The sequence below is a fragment of the Benincasa hispida genome, chromosome 6 (genome assembly GCF_009727055.1).
Source record: "Benincasa hispida cultivar B227 chromosome 6, ASM972705v1, whole genome shotgun sequence".
Classification (NCBI taxonomy): Eukaryota; Viridiplantae; Streptophyta; class Magnoliopsida; order Cucurbitales; family Cucurbitaceae; genus Benincasa; species Benincasa hispida.
The window spans coordinates 11,202,852-11,212,104 of NC_052354.1; positions in this window are offsets into that span (position 1 = coordinate 11,202,852).

Sequence of the window (9,253 nt, forward strand, 5' to 3'; positions counted from 1 at the left end):
TCGGAATTGAACCAAAATTGAACCAAAACCGAATTAATGTGGTTTAATTCGGTCAATATATTTTCAAATTGAATCATTGTGGTTCGGTTCAGTTTCAAATCTAGAAACCGATTTGAAACTGAACTGAGCCACATTTTTAATAAATATATTAAAATAAGTATATATAATTTAAAATATAAAAATCATAAAAAATAAAAAAACTAAAAAAACTAAAAAACTGTGAAACCGAATCAAACCAAACCGCTTATAATCTAGAAAATATGAAAAAACATAAAAAATAAAAAAAATAAAAAATCATGAAATCAAACTGAACCGAATATGTGATTCGATTTGGTTTCAGAAAATACATTTTTTAAAATTTACAATTCGATTCGATTTGATCCCCAAACCGAACTGAATCGTGAACACTCCTAACAAGAACCTGAATGAATCAGAGCTAAAAATACATGGATCAAAGTAATATTTAAACCTAAATTGTAAACCGAAATCTCAAAATTGAAGTATTTTACAAAAATACCTTTGGAGAATTTAGAAAGAAAAGGGGAAAGAGGGTATTATTGGAAATGAAATTAAGTGAAAGAAGAAGAGTTATGGAAGTGGCACTGTCTCACTCACAACAACTCACATCAACAAGCTTTTTGCTGTTACCCTTCCACTACCAAAACCACTATTCACTGTTTGCCCACTCAATACTTTTTCCCCTTTCTCTTTGGCTTTGGAGTTATTATTGGGGAATCTATTTTAAAATTATAGATAAAATAGTTTCAATATTTTAATATTTTTCAATTTTAATCTCTACACATCCAAATTTTCAAATGTTCTATTATAATATTTATACCTTTAATAAAATTTAAATTTAATATCTCAAAATTAATTTTTATCGAAATTGGTTGAATATTATTATTATTATTATTATTATTTTCAAACAAGAAAATATAATATGTGAATATGTTTCCAAAATTTATACTAAAAATGCTAATAGATAATAATTTTTTTGGTTAAATTATCATTTTGGTCCTCATAATTTTGAAATTTATTTAATTTTAATCCCCATATTTTCAAAAGATTTTAAATTTAGTCCTTCAAAATTAATTTTAACTGAAATTAGTTAAATAATAATAATAATATCCATGCAATTAAAGACATACAATATGTGGATATGTTTTCAAAATTTTATTATAAGTTAAATGTCAATATATAATAAAAATGTCTAAAAAAAATCAATAATTAACTAACTACGTACACTAGATTTGAGATTTATTGAAAGCATAGATAAAAGTTGGACAATTGACAATATATAAACTTAAATTGAATAAACTTCAAAGTACTAGTACCAAAATGACATTTTAACCAAAAGTTTTTTAAAGTCAATAATAGATTAATAGTAAGGACTAAATTTGGACAAACTTGAAAATAAAGGGATGAAAATGAAATTTGGACATAAAATTAAAGATGGAAGAAGTACTATGATGATGGTGATGAGTACAAGGTTGGAATCCATGCACCATGGCCATGAGTGACTTCTTCTTTTGTCATCTTTCTATAGCAAACCCCTCATTTAATTTGCAGCAAATTATATATATATATATATATATATATATGACCCTTTATTTAATGTTTTTCCTGTTTGATTTGTTCAGGTGGGGAGAGGAACAAACTAGCATTTGTCTTTGTTTTTGAGAAAAAAAAAAGGGTTGATTAACAAAACAACAATCATATAAACTTAGGAGGAATTGATGATCAATTCAAATACAATGAATTCAATTATGTTGTTTCTTTGAGATCTCTCATCTATTTGAAGTTCCTTAAAGCGATAATTATTAAATCCTAGGACATACCACGTGTTCTTCTTCTTCTTCCTTTTTTTTTCCTCAAAAAGAATATAATAGAAGGGTGGTGTGATATAGAAATTAAATTATTTGTGTTTTGTGATAAACTTATTTTGTTTCTTTTAGGATTATATTATATGGAATAATAGTTGGAGCTAAGTGAAGCTAGAGAATGAACTTTTATAAAGAAAAATATTTTCCACTTTAGCACAAAATTTATATGAATTCAATTTTAGTCGGTCCACCTCTAGAAATGCCCATATGGGTTATATTTACACGTGAATTTTATGCTTTAAAAGGTGGGTCGGGTTTGATATGACTTGAACATATAGATTTTTGGAGATTTGGTTTGTTGATTTTATAATTTTCTCTAAGGTAGTGGTACGATTTTGCAGATGTCTCAAATAAAGTCTTAACTGTTGGGGTTGATGCCCTAAGTCTCGTGGGTCATGTAGTTTGTAATTGTAATGTACAAATAGTTTATTTATTTAATAAATCTGAGGTATTTTATTTGACATTTAATAATATTAACCCATAAAACCAATAAACTATATCTTCTGTAGCTTAAACAAGTATGTAGAGACATACATGTGGATCTTGTTTAAGTCATAACTAGTGGACTCTGACTATTTTGATTAGAGGGAAAGTTTGGGTGGAGGAGGAAGAAGATTGAGAAAGTTTTCACACAAAAAACTAAAGAGAGAACACTGTTGTAAGTTTCTCAATCGTTCAGCCAAATTGTATGTAGAAGAAGAAAAAAACTGTTTTTCTTTTATTCTTTTTTTTGCCATAAAAACCATAACCACCCACTAAAGTGGTTGGAGAGAAAAGATGGGAAATATTATTCAAATAATAATAATAATAATAATAATATAAATAAATATGATAACTAACTTATTAAAAGAACTCTTATACAAGAGTACCTCTGAGTGGAAGCGAATCGTTCCAAATACATTGTGACGAAATTACCACATTTACATTCAATCAGAACAAATATGCATTATACTACAAATTACTGGCATGCTTTGAAAATAAATAACAAGAAAACAAGAAAACATACCAGTTGAAGAACCCTTCTTCACCGAAATCTCATTCTCTCCAAGTGACTACTCCTCTCGCTCTCGCTAGAACGTCTAAGCAATCGTTCACCAAAACCAACGATCATCTACTCACAAATGGCCTCCACACGAACAAGAACAAATGAGGATGACACCATCAATTAGAACCCTCGGTATTCTCGGTGTGAGAATCCAAAGTGTAGGCTATGTTGGAATTTGGTAGAGGGAAGGAGGATATGAAGATCGTATACAACGACCAAGCAAGTGGGAGAAGGCTGAGTCTATCGTATAGACAATGCTTGATCGTTTAGAAGAAAGCACACGATCGTGTAGTAAATAGCCTGCAAGCACACGATCGTGTAGTAAATAGGCTGCGATCATATAGATGATCGTTTAGTAAGCGCTCGGGCGCTAGACGATCGTTTAGAAAAACTTATGCGATTGTTTGGAAAGAGGCGTGCGTGTATACAATTATGTAGCAATGATGAGCTATCGTGTAGTCTTTTAGTTTGCTAAACGATAGGCTGTATACATTTTCTTGAGCGAATTATCGATCTCTTTGCAAAATGAAAACGATTTTCATTTTATTCTTCAGTTACAAAAACTAAATTAAACCTCCCACTAACACACGGTTACGGAGAAAATGCTGGCTCAATTATCTTCTAATTGTCCAATTAAAAATAATAAATATGATCATATTATATTCATTAACCTATAGTTTAATATCACATATAAACCATAGTGTTTTCTCCTCCACTAGATATATATTTATATCCATTTTCCTTCAATTAATGTATCTCATACATAAAGTCAATCATATCATATATAATTAATCAGTTCAATCATATCACATATAATCGAACTCCCTCTTGTCAATTTGAACATTTCAAACTAACCCAAAAATTGATTCTCAACTTGAATCTATTGAGCTACCAAGGGGACCTTATGGACCTATGGCTCGAAGCTCCAACGGTACGTGAATAACTTGAAGGAACTCTTATACAATAGACCTATGAGTGGAAGTGGATCTTTTCAATTCATTGTGATAGAATTTCCACATATACATTTAAACATACAGATTAGCATTGTAAAGCTAAATTACTGGCATCTTAAAGGATCAATAAATAAGAGATCGAGAGATCATACCAGTTGAAAACTTTTCTTTATAGCAAATCTTGCTTTTGCTGAAACGGCAAGCTATCGTTCAACAACACCCAATTATCTACCACGAATAGTCTCCACACGAACAGAAGGAAACGGGGACGACACCACCACTCGAAACCCTCAGTATTCTCAGAGTGAGAATCCAAAGGGTNGAAGGAAACGGGGACGACACCACCACTCGAAACCCTCAGTATTCTCAGAGTGAGAATCCAAAGGGTGGGCTTTGTTCGGATTTGGTAGATGGGAGGAGGAAAAGAGATTGTATACAATGATCAAGAAAGTGGGAGAAAGACTCGTCTATCATATAGACAAAATGCTTGATCGTTTAGGTGAAGTATACGGTCGTGTAGGAAAAGCTAAGCGATCGTTTAGTAAAGCTCGGGCGCTAAACGATCGTTTAGTAAAAGATAAGCGATTGTTTAGTAAATAGCACGTGCGGGTGTAAGCGATAAGCGATTGTTCAACACTATCATATAGGCTTTGATTTTTATTAAGCGATGACACACTTAAACACTTCAAATCTTGCACTACACCGTGAGCTATTTAAGCATCTCAAAAAGGTTTTTCATCTTACTCATCCGTTACGAAAACAGAAGAGACGCCGCCAATTATCCTATAACTATCCAATTAATAAATAATAAATATAATCACATTATATTCATAACCTATGGTTTAATATCATATATTAACCATAGTATTTTTCCTCCACTAGATATAAATCATATTTATATCCAATATACTCCAAATTAATGTATCTCAGACATAAAGTTAATTATATCATATATAATTAACTAGTTCAATTATATCATATATAACCAAACTCCCTCTTGTCAATTTGAACATTTCAAACTAACCCGAAAACTGATTCTCAACTTGTATCCAAGCTATCAAGGGAATCTTATGAACCTTGGCTCAAAGCTCCAACGGTATGTGAATAATTGACTAAACTCTTTAGCCACGATATCCACCATCTATTAGCTGTCAGGCATTTTAGTAAAGACCAACAACTGAACTCTTCTTACCATAGATATATTTCTATGTCCATTGGATATAACCAATCATCAGTACGATGACCCTTCACAGATGCTTGTAAGTACAACCAAACCAATTTACCGTTTTGCCCCTGTGGTTACATCTTACTCCTCAAGTACCACTAATCCCTCTAATGAATAATACAACATAGTCATACTATGTGTGAACACCTCTCGGGCCATGAGAAGATGTGTGGTGCCACGTCGTTCAAGCCCTGGGATCAGCCCTCAAGGGAGCAATTTATCTACTTACCTCTGTTTCGGGGAAGAAGTGAACTCCATCTTGTGAAGCTGAGTTCCTAGCTCTTAAATCAAACGAATCCCCAAAGTGGTAGGTTTGAGTCGGCGCTCTGGCCACTCGCACCCAAGCAAATCAAATAACCGCCCTCAATGGCAGGAGTTCCCAACTCACTCAGAATTGAAGTCATGTTACTTATGGTCATCTCAATAAAGTGAAGTCTCTATCATGAACGGAGTTATATGACGAGACGTTAACACTTCGTGGTCAGGTCTTATACAAACTCTTTGTATAGGACGTCTCCGCACACATGTCCTCTACATGAATGATTAAGACAGACCATCTATGACAAGTCACAATACTTGTAACTATTCCACAAAGCGGGCTACATTCGTAGCGTTTTCAGGATAAGGTTTCCCTCCTCTATCCATATACTACAGACCATTTTGGTTATCACTTAAGACATGATCCACTTGTATATCACCACATACGTGCTTAAATTACATTAAGACAACCAGAGATTTTAAGTTTATTGGTTTGTGGTAAAGCAAATAAAACATCCAAATGTACAAAGTTAAGAAGTGAAGTAAATATCATATAATATACATCACAAGTGTTTGTACAAAATTGTTTACAAACTACAGGACACGAGACTTTAGGGCATCAATCCCAACAATCTCCTAATTTTCCTAAAGCGAAGTGGGTTGTACAAAATAATAAACTAGAGCATAAAAACCCAGTACAATAAAATCTCCCACTTGCCTTAGTCCAACTGCGGGCGGTCCTGTAGACCCATGCTCTAAAAGTGATCCTCAAATACTGTATCTGTGAGAGCCTTCGTAAACGGGTTAGCAATGTTGTGCTCCGAGGCGATCTTCGTGACGATCACATCTCTTCAATGCACTATCTCACGGATCAGATGATACTTTTGCTCTATGTGTTTGCCGCGCCTGTGACTCATGGACTCCTTGGAGTTCGCCACAGCACCACTATTGTCACAATAAAGGGTGATGGGCCTAGACATATCTAGAACAACTTCCAGCTCTGTCAAGAACTTCTTGAGCCAGAAAACCTCCTTAACAGCTTCACAAGCTGCTACGTACTCGACCTCCATCGTGGAGTTGGCGATGCACCCCTACTTAGTGCTCTGCCACATTACAGTTCCTTTGTTAAGAGTAAAATCTGACCCTGAAGTGAACTTCTGAGAGTTCTTATCAGTCTAAAAGTCAGAATCCGTGTATCTAGTAAGGATCAAATCCCTAGACCCGTACATGAGCATGTAGTCACTCGTTCTCCGAAGATACTTGAGGATGTTCTTAACTGTGGTCCAGTGACCCTGGCCTAGGTTAGACTGATACCTACTGACTATTTCCACAGCATAGCAGATGTCTGGCCTAGTGTAGAGCATCGCATACATTAAACTACCAATGTCAGATGCATATGAGACTCGTCTCATCTCCTGAACCTCTTGAGGCATCTTAGGACACATGTCCTTAGACAAAGTGACTCCATGCCTGAATGGTAGTAGGCCCCTTTTGGAGTCCTGCATCGAGTACTTGAGCAAGATCTTGTCAATATACGATGCCTGAGACAGCGCTAGCACTTTGTTCTTACGATCCTGAAAGATCTGTATACCTAGAAAAAACTGAGCCTCTCCAAATCTTTCATTTGGAATTGGGTCGCTAACCAGTTCTTAACTGCAGTCAGTAGACCTACATCATTCTCAATGAGTAGTATATCGTCTACATACAACACTAAGAAAACTACTAAACTATTGACGATCTTCTTGTAAACACAAGGTTCATTAACGTTTTGGTCAACGTCATAGATTTGATCGCAGTATCAAACTGAATATTCCAAGATCGAGATATTTGTTTCAGCCCATAAATGGACCGATTTAGTTTGCAAACCTTTTATTCTTGACCTTGTGCAATGAATCATTTGGGTTGCACCATGTAAATGGTCTCCTCAAGATTGCCATTCAAGCGCGCTGACACCTTGTTCCTTTGGATCATAATTTTCCTTGTGCCATCGCATTTTTCCTGTACATAATAAGTAAATTAACTGCTTTTATGCGATGGGTGCATGCGATCGCAATTCCTTTTAGTTTAGCACTTTTGGACATGATATTGCTTATTTTACCGTCACATTCTCTCATTGTTTTACTTATTTGAGCTGTAATAACTTGTATTTCTATCAGTTATCACACTCCCAAATTTAAAACAATGCTTGTCCTCAAGCATAAACTAAAGATTTTCTTTAAAGATTCAACCGCCTTTACCTTACCTATACTTCTCAAGGTGCCTTATTCAAATTTCATGAACCAATGCCTTCTTAATTTCTATCCTGATCTCTTCCTAAAATATTTCTAATCTTTAGGGACCGCAAGTTTAACCTTCAAAAAAAATTTACTCATTTCCAGGACATCGCATGATTTATTTCAAACTTTCTCCAACGGGGTGTTTCCAAGTGATTTTTATCCTTGTGCGATTTAGATATTCTTTTTGTGATCTTGCACTGATCCAAGTGCCTAGCCTTCGTTTTGGCTTGCCCCCACGGGTGTCATGCGGACATCCAACTACGAGCGAGATCTGATCTCGACGTTATGATTTTTAATTTTTTTTTTAAAGTAGCAAGGTTGAAAATAATAATACTAGCACCCCCAAATTTATACATAGCAATATCCTCATTGCTGATAGACGAAATAACTCATGCGATGAACTTAGGAAATTTCGTAAAAACCGTTTTGAAGGAAAACTGGTGGACTGCTAACTTTTAGAAATGTTTCATGAATTGACTGTCCTGAAATTAATTTGACTCTAGTATATGCGGTAAGAAATAAAGGCATGAGTTTCATCATTGAAATCATAATTGGTACGGGAAAGAATGCGGTGACTAAATAAAGTAATCGAAATTAAATTATTGAGTCAAACTAAAGAGGATGCGATAGTAGAATTTAGCAATATTAAAATGTGATACGAGAAGTGCGAAATTGAAATAAAATGAGTCAAGAAAAGATACAACCCCCAAATTTGCCATGTTGCCGCATCATCTTTGATCGCATCCTATCTTGCGGTGGGCTGGTTCCTTGATTTCGATGGGCTGATCAAACCGCTCACGTGTTTTTAGGTTATTGCATAGCTCCATTACAATCGTTCACTACGATCATTACTAAATCAAGAGGGTAAAAAGTATGAAAAACAGAGTTGGAAATTCTAAAGAGTAGTGGTTATACAAAAAGTAAGATAAGTTCATGAAAGAAAGATATCAAAAGGATACCAAAAAAAGATTCATCCCTGATGAGTGTGTGTCGCATATCAATGCAGGGACTACTTGTTTCTTCTTTAATTTGGATTTTTCAGGTCCACGGAGGTTTTCTCTCCTTTTCTTGATCCTCTGGGATCTTGATCGCCTTAAGCCTGAACTTCTTCCCATTGATGCTCATCGTGATCTCTCCTTTGTGCACATTAATTTGAGCACAACCAGTAGATAGAAATGGTCGTCCCAATATGATAGGCACATCTTCGTCCACCTCATAATCTAGAATGATGAAGTCTACTAATAGAATGAATTTATCAATTGTGACCAAGACATCCTTCAACTCTCCCTCAAGGTGTACTAGGGACCTGTCCGCAAGCTAGAGAGTCTCCATCGTGGGCATCAGCTGTCTCACATTTAATTGTTTAAAGATTGAAAGTAGCATTAAATTTATACTCACCCCAAGATCGCATTCTGCTTGACCGATATAGATCCCGCCAATTGAGCAGGGTATCATAAAGCTTCCTGGGTTGCGCATCTTTGGTGGGGTTACAATGTTTGATCTTTGTGTTAATGACACCGTAGTGATCTTTCCTTCATCATTTCACTTCTTATTCAGTCTTTGTGGGAGTGATGGTAGTTGTACCTTCTCGGTTTCGTGGTCTAGAGTTTGGA